This window comes from Cyprinodon tularosa, unplaced genomic scaffold, assembly GCF_016077235.1.
Source record: "Cyprinodon tularosa strain WSP-4 unplaced genomic scaffold, ASM1607723v1 ctg78, whole genome shotgun sequence".
Taxonomy (NCBI): domain Eukaryota; kingdom Metazoa; phylum Chordata; class Actinopteri; order Cyprinodontiformes; family Cyprinodontidae; genus Cyprinodon; species Cyprinodon tularosa.
Genome location: NW_024039540.1, coordinates 1,390,248 through 1,404,850, shown reverse-complemented (window position 1 = coordinate 1,404,850; position 14,603 = coordinate 1,390,248). Strand labels below are relative to the sequence as shown.

General features: G+C 39.5%; 1 protein-coding gene across 2 annotated transcripts in view; it reads left to right on the top strand.

The window, feature by feature from the left end:
• The window catches only part of znf536 (zinc finger protein 536), a 296,720-nt gene that overhangs the window by 109,059 nt on the left and 173,058 nt on the right, over positions 1-14,603 (top strand). For both annotated transcript variants that reach the window (XM_038270835.1, XM_038270834.1), the window contains exon 5: positions 11,326-11,421. The gene's annotated coding sequence lies outside the window, so the exon portion shown is untranslated. The remainder of the gene's footprint in view (positions 1-11,325; positions 11,422-14,603) is intronic.

The window sequence follows — 14,603 nt, the reverse complement described above, 5'->3', positions numbered from 1 at the left end:
GGACTTAAGTTTCTGCTCTCTGTTCTGCTGCTGGGTGGCCCATTTGGCTTTATCCGTGTTAACATAAGAATGGAGGGGCGGCCGAGAGAGGAGGGAGGGGCCCGGGTGGCTGGTTTAAATTATTCTTCGCCTCCGCCGCTGCATAGCAGGAGCTGTTGTTATCCACTTAGAACATCAGACGATTTGTTCCTTCTCTAAACCCCGTGGGCATCCTTATTCGGGACCCTGGATACGTTACCCTGTAACGCTCGTCCTGGCTCAGCCGTACGTCAAGCTTGTCATCGAATTCAAGACAAAAAAAAAAAACAACTAAAACTAACAGGATGTCTTTGGCTGCAAGTAAACAAATCCTCCACTTTTCAATCCTTTTATGTAAATAAATAAAAAAAAGTGTCCAATGAATTCCTGCTTTCCAAAGACAAATCTAAATGTTAAAAAGTGAGCCATGCTGCCTGAAATCTAAGCTGGGTGACGAGGGCTGTGACGCTCGCAGGCCCAGATGAGGAATGCAGTTATGAGGAGATGTTTGTATACATTCAGCTTGTGCCTTGGAAAGCGGCGTTGGTGGTGGAGCACAGCTTAAAGACATCTGGATGCGATGAAATGCCATTTGTCTAAACAATAAAGAATTTAACCAAAGCCACCCAACGTGCGCCGTGCTTATAGGCGAGCTTGTGCAACAGCCTTTACAGAGATGGAAATTGACAAATATTTTATTGTGACATTCTCCTGATTTTTTTTTTCTCCCTGTCTTTCAGCAGTAAACAAAGGGGGGAAAATTGCCTAATAACAAGACTAACATAAGAACATACGGTAAAAAAGTTATTAGCTAAAGAGAAAAAAAAATCCACTGGACTTTGTTTCCAAGTTTAAAGACATTTCACTTCCCATCCAGGAGGCTTTTTCAATTTAAAATGTCAGAAATAGGGTTGAGTTTGAGGCTGAATAGCAGCACTGGAAAAAATAGAAATCTAGATAAGTCATTTTTTTGCTAAAATAAGTGCATTTGTTCTTGAATTGAGGAGATAAAAGAGATTTTTTGCCAATGGAACAAGACAATTTACATTTAAAATAAGAAAACACAATTGCATTGTCTTATTTCAAGGGCATAGTATCTAAATATCTTATTTAGGAGTAAAAATACTCATTCCATTGGCAAATCATCTAATTTACATATTGAAATTAAGCATAAATGCGCTTAATTTCAAACATTTTTGCTCATTTTTAGATCAAGTGAGGGGTTACCCCCCCATATATATATATATATATATATATATATATATATATATATATATATATATATATATATATATATATATATATATATATGTGTCAATTTTCCATTTTAAAATCTAAAGTGTTTTTTGAAGTAGAACAACATTTTTTACTTCAAAAAATACTTAAATAACACACTATATACCGAACTGCACCAAATGTTCAGTTCGAAATATAGAAAGTTTATTCACATATTTTCTAAAACAACTGACTGACTGTTTGAAAATGTTCTTAATTTTCTGTCTTTAAACCTGGGTTTGAATGGAGACAAAGCCATTCTAAAGCACATATCAAGCTGCTCATTTTGAGCCTGGATCCATATTTATTTTTGATTCTGTTCATGGTGGAGAATCCTGCTTCACAGCAGCAGGTTGAGCCAAACATCCTCTAAATGTTCAGGGTCATATTTGAGCACCATTTCACTTTTTCTTTCACCAGTTCACCACAGTTCTTCCAGCAGTCCACACTTTCTCTGCTTTCTTTTACTCATGGTCTTCTCCTTCTTTCCCATCGCCCGGCTTGCCACAGGTTTGCCTGCTGTGTCTAAAAGTAGCAGCAGCTACACAGACTGACAGCAGCTCATTGGATAATTTGGATCACGTGCAGCCTGGTCCAGACACTCTGGTGGGCTTTACCGTATTAACAGGAGAAGCGGTGCAAGTGAAATTAGACACTGCCGTCTGACAACATGCAGTAAATTATAAATGTTCTAAACATTTGGGTTTAGAACCAAATGTTTAGAACATTTGGGTCTGGATCTGGACTGCGGTCCATTAATCTGTGGCCTCTGCTTTATAGCATAGAACAAAAACAAAGCCTTGGTTTGGCTTGGAAAACATGCCATTGAAACGGACGAATGGGTCCGCCCCTTAGGATTGGGGAGGGTTTGGTTTCTTTCGGAAGCACGATCAGTTCTGCGCATGTACGAACAGATATACATCTGGGTTTCCATAATTCATGTTCTTATGGTACTAAAATGAATTATTTCTATCCTTAACTCAGTATGGATTACTAAAACGCATTTTTAAAAACTGTCATCATGGGACATGCTCAGAGCAGTCCGGCCAAATAGGATTAAACCATATTTATCTGCATTTTAGTTGTTTCTTTATTTAGATTACGCACTATATACCATAATGTTAACATGAGAGGAAAACATAAAACTCAAAAAGACTAGATATATGTTTAAATCCAAAGCGAAAAACTTAGCACCTGGAACTAGCGTTGGATCTAAATTCCGGTACAGATCGGGCATTTTCAGATTTTAAAGTATTTATTTTCTCAGAAAATACATTGTTAAAGCGTAGTAAACATTATAGTTTAGTACGCTTACTATTTTTAGGGATTTTAGAAAACATCATTTAAGTCTTTTTAACAAAATAAAAGGGCGACCCGGATGTATATTTAATGTCCCAAGCGCAGGACGGATCCTGCAATGACACCTGCACTTTTTTTTTTTTTACATCACTAGTGGCTCGTTTTTTTTGGTTTTTTTTTTGAGAGCAGGCTAACAGGAAAGGGGGTATGGTGAGGGGGAGATATATGCAGTAAAGGACCAGAGGTCGGATTTGAACCCGGGTCGGCCATGTCAAGGACTAAGGCGTCCGTACATGGGTCATGCATGCTAGCAATTGCTCCACCGGCATGCCCACTATTTTCGACATTTTGAATTGAAAAAGCTTCCTGGATTGGAAGTGAAACAACTTTAAACTTGGAGAGAAAAGTCCAGTGGATTGTTTTTTAACTCTTTTTGCTTTTTTAACTTTTTTTTTAATGACTATCCAGGTCATTACTTTTAATATGACCTGGATGACTGAGAATCTTCACCAGCATAAACAGAGAGTAACACAGTAGATTATCCGGTCTGACATCAGCAGACGCTGATGGTTTTCTGTGCTAATGCCTAAATGGTCACTAACTTTCTCACAACTTCTGCAGGTTGTTTGTTTCTTGGCTGTCAATTTTCTACCAAACACCAAAAGTCCAGGAACAAACAGAACTTAAAAGTTCTGGAGTCATCCCGTGTACCAAAGTGCTGTCAGCCAACATGGCTTAGTCTTTTATAACCTACGGCGTTGCCAACTTGGCAACTTTACTGATATGTTTGAGGAAACATCCAGACTCATTTAGTGACTCCTTTTCCTAAACGTTACCAGCAATAAATCTACCATCTCTGCTTTTATTAGAAACAGTCAGAGATTGTTAGACTCAATCATTCTTACCCTTCTCAAGATTTGAATGTTTGTTTTCTGGGTCGACTTTGATGCTACCAAGTCCAGATAAAGGAGGAAAGTTCATTTCAGGATCAAAATCAGAAAATAGTTTATTATCAAGTAGTGTTGTACGAGTTAGACGGATTTGCATTGCTGAAATGGTTCTAGAAACAGACGGGCAAACATATAGACAACATAGAATCAGCTGGTTTTCCTTATTTACAGCTTTAACCAATCTGACTGTATGATCTGATTGAATTGTCTCTTTAAAGATCCTTGAGATGACGTGTTGTGAATTGGCACTATAGAAGTAAACCGAACTGAATAAATACATGAGGAGAAATATAATTTTGAAAAAACTAATTTGCTGTAGGAATGTTTCAATAATATATAAAATAGATATGAACCTAAATTAAACAGTCACTGGAAATAAAGGATTGCAATCCGGGAAGACACAACCTTTTTTTCCAAGATACAGAGCATATCCAAAGATTTCTGGGATCTAGTGTCCGTAAATCTCCGGATTAGCACCATTTTGTATTTGGAGATATTTCTTATTTCAACCGTTGAGTATATTAGCTGCGACATATTAATCAAGATGCTATGATCGAAAAAAATTGATTGACAGATGATCGTTGATATATGATTGGGCAAATTTAGGTGTTCAGGCTGATGTATAGCTAACTGGCCTGCAGAAGATAATGAAAAAAAAAAAAACTGATTTTTAAACAGCATATTTAAAAAAAAAAGATATGTTCTAACTTTTGGGACAATATGGTCTGATAAAGAGTACATTTATATACATGTTTAAGCCAGAATAATTTGGCATTTAAGTATGATTTCCCTACAACTTTAAGAGTTATTAAAGAGTTAAACAATGAATTGGATGTTTGCCTAGAAATGTGTTGGAAAATCCATTCAGCCATATTTTGAATCAGTGCCAATATCATGTAATAGAATATCACTAAAATGGTGCTTTGGCTCGGTACCAATATTGTCTAATAGAATATCGCGAAAATGGTTCTTTGGTTCGGTACCAATATCGTCTAATAGAATATCATGAAAATGGTTCTTTGGTTCGGTACCAATATCGTCTAATAGAATATCGCGAAAATGGTTCTTTGGTTCGGTACCAATATCGTCTAATAGAATATCATGAAAATGGTGCTTTGGATCAGTACCAATATCGTCTAATAGAATATCGCGAAAATGGTGCTTTGGATCGGTAGCAATATCGTCTAATAGAATATCGAGAAAATGGTGTTTTGGATCGGTAGCAATATCGTCTAATAGAATATCGCGAAAATGGTGCTTTGGATCGGTAGCAATATCGTCCAGTAGAGTAAGGGGTTATTCAAGCGAGTCAATTTTTTCCTACAACCCTCCAAAACAGATCTTTAGTGGTTTATTTAATATTTTCTTTCTCTTTAAGTGTAAATAATATCTCTTCCAGCATCAGCTTCTACTACATTAATATAAGCTGTCGATGGCATCATTCAGTGACTTTCAGCAACTTCTTAGAGAGTCAATAGCAAGATTTACTGTCTTGCTTTGAAATAAGCGCCTCCTGCTTTTACTTTACCAAAACCTTATCAAAGAATATGCAGAGTTTAGAACAGCAGAAACCTGTTGGGATGGGATCTGTGTGCATGCCGAGGAGACACGAACCCGCCGGATAAACAAGCAGACAGGCGATGAGGCATTATCTGTCAAAAGAAATGCCACACCTTTTGATTTATTTTCCAATTAATTCCATTTAAACAAAAGGTCCAGGCAGTTGTGAAAGGCAGAGCTCTGACTTTGCCAGTGGTGTGTGCGTACGTCGTGAAGCGGGGGGGGGGGGTTGGGACAGGCAAACATGACCGGGATAATAAGCGTCATGGAATCTAATCAAATTCCTAAGAGGAATTGATTGTTGTGAGGCAGCCGGTGCAGGAGTGGGGTTGACAATAAGCTGAAATTTAAGTGTTAATTTTTATGCTAATCCTCCTGGCATCTCTGTGTGATGCAATTTGGTCCGGCAGCCCCTCGACTTTGCGGCCGCAGATATGAAATTGTCCCGCGCACAGAGAAAATGTCAGCTTGCCAGACCCTGAAAGCTTGTAATTTATTAGGTATGTTTCTATTAGTATGTGTCACAGTTGTTAGAGAGCCACATGTGCAGGCGGACAGTCGCTCCACCTTGTTCTCTCCCTCCTGTTCCCTCTCTCCATGTTTAACACCTTCTCTGCTCCTCTGTGCCAACTTCCCTAAATCCTCTCTTCTCCATCTTGTTTTTTTTTTTTCTTCTTCTTCTTCTTTCCAAACTGGCATCTTATTCTGCAGCATGTGACACACATGCAGAGCACACGGCCACAAACAGCAGGCGTGGTCTTAAGATGGTCTCGGATCAGTGCTTCCTTCTATGGAGCCTTAATGTATTATCATATATCTGGTGGTCCTTGCCCCCTGGACAAAAGGCTATTTAATACAATTTAATGACATTCTCTGGTATTCCTGTGTGTGTGCGGAGGGAGGGCTAAAAGAGTAACAGAAGTACGGGAATTGAAAAGGGAATTATTCAGGATTCACTCATGCAAATATGCCAATGTGAAACGCCTGACTTTCACTCTTCCTTCGTTTTGTTTTGCTTTCTCCTTTTGGAAAAGTCCACCTCAAGTTTATTTAAGAGCATTTTCACTGGAAAAACGATCTAGAAATAGTTATAATTTCTTAAATTAAGTGTATTTACCCTTAATTTGTAGGTAAATGAGGTTTTTTGCCAGTGGAATGAGTATTTTTACTCGTAAAATAAGATAATTAGATAACATACACTTAGAGTATAACAATGCAATTTTCTTTTTTTCTTCTTTTAAATGTAAATTGTCTTGTTCAATTGGCAAAAGTCTTTTTTACCTCCTCAATCCGAGAACAAATGCACTTATTTTAAGAAAAACTACTTTTTCTAGATTTCGATTTCTTCCAATGTTTAAAAACCACATTCCACCAAACTATATGATAGTAAAATAATGTATCATATTAAAAAAATAATTATAAACATTAAAAGAAAGTTTTTTTTTTACAACTCTCTTTTCTAAATTCAATGAAAAAAATAAGTTAATATATTGAAAAACAAACAATCCCTGAATCCTGAGAGAGAAAGGTTATTTTCAGCGTACTTGTTTCCACTCGGTATGGATTGGCAGCCTGTCAAAATGCCGCCCTCTTTAGGACCTCATGACTCTGAGGAGAGTTTCAAACAAGCAACCCTTCTGCTTTCCACACATAGCTCCATAAATTGTGTTTTTTTTTTATTCCTCACACAGCAGAGTAAAAATGCAGATATTCATGGTGAAACATGCAAACTTTCTCTCATCATCCTACCAGCTGTGTCTGAGGGGGAAGCAGTGAAATGTTAGGATGGTTGTTGTTCGGCTGATTCAATTTATCCTCAGACTATAAAAACACATATTCATTTTTAAAGAAAAAACCTGTTTGACATCATATAACTTCTATTACTTAAAAATAGAAAGAAAAAGACGGAAGAAAGACCCATATTTGGGCTTGTTGTCTTGTCTGTTGTCTATCTTAATTTACTCCTTTTAAATGATTCCAAAAAAGTAAAAAAAAAAAAAACAATCCTCTGGACTTTGTTTCCAAGTTTAAAGACGTTTCGCTTCCCATCTGACATTTTAAATTTTTAATTTAAAATGTCATTTTTTTCTAGAACAGTTTAGTCTGTGACCCCGACCTGGGGGTTTGGTGCATTTACACGTATAGTCTCGTTATTTTTCCTGCTCCTTTTCTGCTAACTAGCATGGCTAGTGCTAGGGATGCCAACTCCCTGAATAAAAAGCTGACCCGATTATCTTTACCCCTCCTGGCGTGGCGATTTTCTTTTAGCCCCCCTTTTTACGTGAAATGATTTTTTTCAATATTTAACTCAAATCGGCATTGAATTAGATACATATTTGTGAGTGACATGAACATGGAAAACAAATTATTATCCAGCGATTCACTTTAATACAAACAGCAAGATTATCCAAACTTGTAAACATATTTAAATATATTAAATGTAATTACTGTAGGCTACAGTTGTAAAACAGAAAAAAAAAATCATTATGAGGATGAGGGTATTCTGTATCGTTACATAGATGTTGTCACCTCATTGGTCACAGCGTAGGACAGGGACGGGAACAAGTTTACCGTAATTTTTGTATCTAACGTGCCCTTGTTATTCATTTTCCATTAGCTTTTTAGTGACTATTTTTTTATTCTCACAGTAATATGGGACAAAGTGCGTTCCTTCTCCACTAAATAAGGTACAGGTACTTCTATTTCTAATAGGGTGGCCAGATGTCCGGCTTTAGGGCGGACAGTCCGGATTTTCATTGCACTGTCCGGCGTCCGGCGCTGCACCCAGCCGGACGTGTATTTGTCCTCCTTTACCCCCAGATTCCACATACTCCGTCAGCGCTCCGCCCCGCTCACGTACGGAGTACTTGTCTGTCATGTAAATCAATGAGAGCTGTTCCACATCCTCCGCTCGTCACCGCCCACGTACGTCTTCTCCGTCCTTCACCGTCAAAATACGGAGCTGAGCTATTTTTTGCTCCCCTCCGGTCCGTCCAGATCAAGACCCGCTATTGCAATCGCACCAAACAGAAAAAAGAATGTAGAGAAGACCCGGTTTGTCAAATTAAATTATAGTAAAAACAGATCGGTAACTAGAATTAGAGCATAGTTTGTATATATTCCCAAAAACTAAGAGCAATTAATTAAATAATTGGATGCAGACTATTGGTGCTTCAACAGACCAGGAAGAAGTTGTGAGATTCTAGAGTGAATCTCACAACTTTAAAAGAAAATTCTTATTGCAGGAATGGATGAAGAGATGATGAGTTTGGAAGCAGAGAATAAACAGAGTTCATACAAACTATGTATGATCCTAGTTATCCCTGTTACAAAAATCGGCAACAGAAAGAAAATATTTGGGCAGAAACTGAACATCTGCTGGATGATGATGGGGATTTTTTTAATATGTCAGATTCAATTAAGCGTTCACAGGTTTTATACAGGAATGAGGAGCTCTAATTTAATGCTCTTTTAATGCTATTAGAAATAATTTTAATGCCATCAACAAGTATCATGTACACAAGTTATTAGTTTACATGAAATAAGGAGCTGTAAGCACAGTTCCATGACTCAAGTTTATATATATATATATATATATATATATATATATATATATATATATATATATATATATATATATATATATATATATATATATATATATATATATATATAGATAGATAGATAGATAGATAGATAGATAGATATATAGATAGATATGGATAGATAGATATATAGATAGATATGGATAGATAGAGAACATGGTGAAATCATCTTTACTCTCGACAGGCTGCAGCCATGTCATGAATTCCTCTTTTCCAGCCACTTTTTGCAGTTTGCATCGTCCTATTCTCTAGCTCTTTCTCGAGCTTCTTTTCCAAACAACTGCTTTATGATCAATTGCAGCAGTTCTGCGCAAATTAATTGTGTTAAAAAATGGTCACTTTTTAAACACCACAATGTATTAAATAAATACAAATGCTGGGAACCAATTCTTTTTTACATTTCTTTAATATTTTGTTCTATTCAGCTACACAAGCATCCTCTTTAAACTACTAAGAATTGTGCTATAAATGTGACTTTACCCGATTCTTATGTACACCTTAGTAATTTATTGATATGCCGCACAATGTCCTCCTTTTTGGTGCTATAGAAATGGCCACCCTAATTTCTAAATACAGATCGATTCTGTTTTTCAAGGGACGGTTGGCAACCCTCGTGCTAGCCGTTTATCCTTCAAGCTGCTGCAGCGCTAAAAGAGTTAGCACAGAGCAGTGTGAATAAGCTGTTCTGTCTATAAGGCCCATAAGATCACAAGCTTCTTCATGTCCATTATATTAGTGAAAAAACAGGAAAAGATCTGAACATTTTTACTTACACTATCTAAGAAACATCGCAGGCTAACAAAGAAGCCAAACGACCCCCATTACTAAGGGGTGGACCCGTTCGTACGGTTTAATGTGCATGTTTTCTAAGCCAAAATAAGATTTTGTTGAGCTATTTCTGACATTTTGAATTGAAAAAGCTTCCTGTATAGGAAGCAAAACGTCTCCAAACTTGGAAGCAAAGTCCAGTGGATTGTTTTTTTCTTTTACTTTTTGGGAATATCTAAGAAACCGACTTCCAAACAAGCATCAGGATGTATTTTTTTTTTCTTATTCCAAATTTCTTCCAGTTTTATTTATTTTCCATCCCCATGCTCAGTCATCTCCGTACCGTCCGTATGTTTGAACTGGGATGAAAATCACTGCGCGCCCTGCATGCATGTAGAGTGGCTCTAAGAAGGCAGTCAAAAACTGCACTCAGCGGGCCCAGAAAACACACTGAAAGGTTTGGATGCAATTCACATATAGGTCAATTAAATGCAACAACATCTGCTCTCTCTCTAACATTTGCATATAGCATTCATATGTTAATGATGCCCCTTGTTTTTTTGTTTTTTTTTCCTTTCTCAGCGTGTGTGTACGCGCATGCTCCGCTGTTATTTGTTTCTCTCTTTATTTTCCGTACTTCCTACCCTCCTCCCAATCTATTTGTATCTCCAAACAAAAAGCAAAGCTGAAAATTTGGATTCATATTTCTCTATTTAGAAAAAAAACTCAATAAAAAAATGGAGAGAGAGAGAGAGAGTGGCGTCCTATTTTCACTTCCTCTAGCTTAACGATTAAAGGGGAGGTTAGATGGGTGCCACAGTTGTTCCTCTGCCATGCCCCTGATTTCTACAAGAAGCCTCTTTAACAGCAGAAAGGCAAGGCCCAATCTCTTCCCCAAGCAGCCCTAATGCCTTATAAATCAATGATGACACAGATGGACTAGCGATAATCTATTTAGAATGCCTCACAGCAAATATTGTTGTGCAGATGATTAGACAGCCAGTTATTTTAAATCAAGGCCCCCGAAAACCTAATCTTCTGTTTCTTCTGATGCTCCTCAGATTTATAAGAATAAAACATGTTTTGATGTTTTACTCATTTCATTTCAATTTCCTGAAAATATGCAGGTTTTTTTTGTCCTTCTCTGCATGTATATGTGACTGAGGAATGGATGTGTGACTCGGTGACATGACCTGCTTAAGGAACAAAAGACACCGTGTCTTCAAAGAGGGCGGAGGAGGACCTTTAGCTCAATTGTATCTCCGGGGCATTTGGGTGGCTCGTTTATGTGTGTGTATTAGAGTAGACTAGTGACACGAAGGAAGGGGGGGGGGGTGGTTAATGGCAATCCGGGGTCCCTGCCCCTTTTTCACGGTCGAGGAGAAGGGAGAGAGGAGGAGGAGCTGGGAGGGCAGAGGAGGAGTGCAGAAATGAAGTGGAGGTTGTCAGACGTGGCAACCGCTCGGAGGGGCCCTGATAAATATAAGCCCTTATTGATCGGTGGAAAATGAAAGATCCCCGAGTGGCGTGCAGTATTTAGCTTCTTGTCTGCCTCGCGTCAGCGGTGGCCTTGCCCTCGGAGGGATAGATTTCAGCCGTGCCTCCAGGCACCGCGGCGCGACCGGCTTTGATTTCATCTTTAACCTTTTTCAGCCACGTTTCCCTTGACCTCTGCAGCAGCGCTTACTGAATTTGTTAGATTTCCATCTTGACATTGATCCCCCCCCTCCTTGTCTTCCCTTCAACCTGCCTTCTTCCTAATGCTTCATCTTTCGTCCATCCTCCTCCTCCTCCCCTCTCTATATTTCATTATCACCTCTTTTCTCCTCCTCCTCTGTGTCTCCCTCTAGGTGGCCGCTCCAGTAAGCACCAGTCAGTGAAGAGTAGCAGCCACAGGCCTCTTCATCCCCACAAGTTGTGCCCCAGTATGCAGGTGCTGCATTAAGGTCAGTTTGAATGCTTTTTTTTAATATGTACTTTTATTTGTTTCTCACACTGTAAGTATAAAAGAACAGGACGCGTACACACACAGCAGAATGCACGCACACGTTCACACATTCCAACTGTTCGTCATTCACCCACCATTTAGTTTTATCCCCAAAGGCACCGTCTTAAACCAAAACACACACGCAGGCAGTCACACAGCTACAGTACACTGCTGTTATGTGCGCAGACAGAACTTGTAACAATCTGGATTGTGATAATCTATGATAATCATCCACCACATGCCACCTAAAAACGCACATGGGTGGCATTCAGCGCCCACACTGGCACGTCGCTTCTGTGCCACTTGCCTCCCTCCGCCGCTGCCCCCCTTCTCCAATGTCACTACCTCTCAGGTCAATGTCATCGCTCCCGTCTTTTATTTTTATCCTTTTTTTGTCGCACGGCGACTTAAAAAAAGGAATCTGAAACAATTTATGTTTAGCATTAGTGTGATTGAATCACACTCGTACATCAGAGGACAGATAGAAACGCAGTGTTAGAGATCCAAAACGACGACGCGGATCTGTCCCTCACTCCTGAACAATGTCTCCTGTCTCTTTTTGTATTCTCTCCCTCTCTCCCCTCCTTTAGCCGGATGGATGATAAATTCCCAGCTACAAAGCCAGCAACAGCTGTTGGCAGACAGGCCTGATATGAGAATAGCAGCATAGGATGAGCGGGCATTAAAAATTAATATGGTATTTAGCTTAGGTGTATTTTAGGTATTTGACATTTTCATGTCCGGGACGAACTAAATTTATTCATAGCTGAGAAAAAAAATAATAAAATCTAAAAAAAAAATTAAATAAAAAAAAAAAAGGGAGAAGAAGGAGAAAAGGGTGGAGGGAAGACTAAGCGAAGGCCATTTTGGTTTTATGGTCACTCTGGTTCACTTTGCCTCCCGCTACAGTGATCAATGTGAGCGCCGCTGCTTCGCCATCAGAGTGATTCTTTTCAATTTCAGCATCGAACTGAGGCTGGTTTGTGCCAGAGCGAGAACATTTTTCCTGGTTTTTGGTTTGGTTTAGCATTGAGGTCAGGTTTGGGTGAGGGTTCAGGACGTGGTGCGCCCACCGCCGCTCTCTGATATCCATCATTTCCTCCTATAGCCCATGTTTGTCGAAGTTAACACAGATATGCTTTTCAAAATAATAAAAAAGGACAACCATGTCGAGGTAGAAGGACCAAATAGCTAATAATACATCCTACTTTACTTTGGGTTTTCTATATAAATGTAAATTTGCCTTTTAGTTTAGTGCCAATTAGAAGCTCAGTAGAAGATGCCAACTTCAGCGTCGTTACCAGCTAACAATTAACCGGTCCCAGCCTTCCAACTGTGCTTATTAATCTTTTATATCTTGTCTAGCATAATTTAGACACCCAAAATCCTGTCACAATAATTATTTAATAATTTTAACTGCTGAAGATTTCTTTAATGTTCTTAACACAGTGTTGTCAGCCAGCCTGGTGAGAAGGCTGGGTGTTGACTCCATCACCAGAGCAACTCCAAACTACTTCCTCTCTGATTAAAAAACAGAAATAAATGAAGCTTCTCATAATGAAACCTTTTATTAAAGTAGACAAAAGGCTGCCAGTGATTGTGAAACAGATTTCACTTTGACAGGAGCTTTTCTGGTACCTTCTCATGGACACGTTTGTCTTACCTGCTGCTCCTCTGAGACATCAGGAGGTCAACAAAGAGCCCAGAGATTAAAGGCTGGTTCTTACGGGAAAATGTTTTCTTGATCTAAGAGTCCCCACAACTAGTGGTTAAAAATCCGACATAAAAAGGGCGGGTCCTGTGGTGTACAGCCACACGACGAGCCGAACACACCAGCAGTTCACTTCAATGTCAGATCTCTCTAATTTGATCTTGAGCAGAGCGTGTGAATGGAGCGAAGCGCCGCACAATTTCCGCTTACGGCTCAGGAAGATGTTCGCTCATTCGCTCTGCCACTCGAAGTTGCACCAGCCCTCGAAATTTGCTCTGCGCTCACCTTCCTACCATCCATCCATCCATCCATCCATCCATCCATCCATCCATCCATCCATCCATCCATCCATCCATCTTCTTCCACTTATCTGGGTTCGGGTCGTGGGGGTAGCAGCCTCAGTAGGGAGGCTCAGACGTCCCTTTCCTCAGTCTCTTGGTCCAGCTCCTCTGGGGGAATCCCACGGTGCTCCCAGGCCAGCCGAGAAACATAGTCCCTCCATCGTGTCCTGGGTCTCCCCCTGGGCCTCCCCCTGCGGGACATGCCTGGAACACCTCACCAGGGAGACGTCCAGGAGGCATCCTAATCAGATGCCTGAGCCACCTCAACTGGCTCCTCTCGATGTGGTGGAGCAGCGGCTCTACTCTGAGTCCTCCCCGGATGACTGAGCTCCTCCCCCTATCTATAAGGGAGAGCCCAGACACACTATGGAGAAAACTCATTTCAGCCGCTTGGATCCGGGATCTCTTTCTTTCGGTCATGACCCAGAGTTCATGACCATAGATGAAGGTAGGAACGTAGATCTACCGGTAAATCGAGAGCTTTGCTTTTTGGCTCAGCTCTCTCTTCACAACAACAGACCGGTACAGGGCACGCTTCACAGCAGACGCCACACTAATCCGCCTATCAATCTCCAGCTCCACCTTCCCCTCATTCGTGAAAAAGAGGGTTAGGGTGCGACTTACCTGGGTCTGACCAGGAGATAACGCTTCTCTCTAGATCTTAATGTCCATAAATCATGACAGAAAGAATATTTTAGTACAAAGATTGATGTTTAAAAAGGAAACTTAGGGGATCAGCCAAGGACCCATCAAGAAAAGTGGGGACATTTTGAATGGCTACTACTGTATCTACCCAACAATTTCATCTTCCTTTGTTTCATGCTTTCGTGTTCACTCAAGAACACGAAACAAAGGTGTTGAACCAACAAGATTGCAATATAGATGAAATGGATGCAAGCCATACCACCTGCATGTTAATATCATGTTCTCTTTAAGACATTAAACAATAATGGTAAATTAACGGAATATACTGAAATACCCAACATTTCAATGTAAAATGGCAAAAATAAATAACCAAATGTCCAATATTAAAAAATAGATTTTAAATTAGTATTGTTTTTATGCCTACTTCAACTGGTTCGCTGGAGT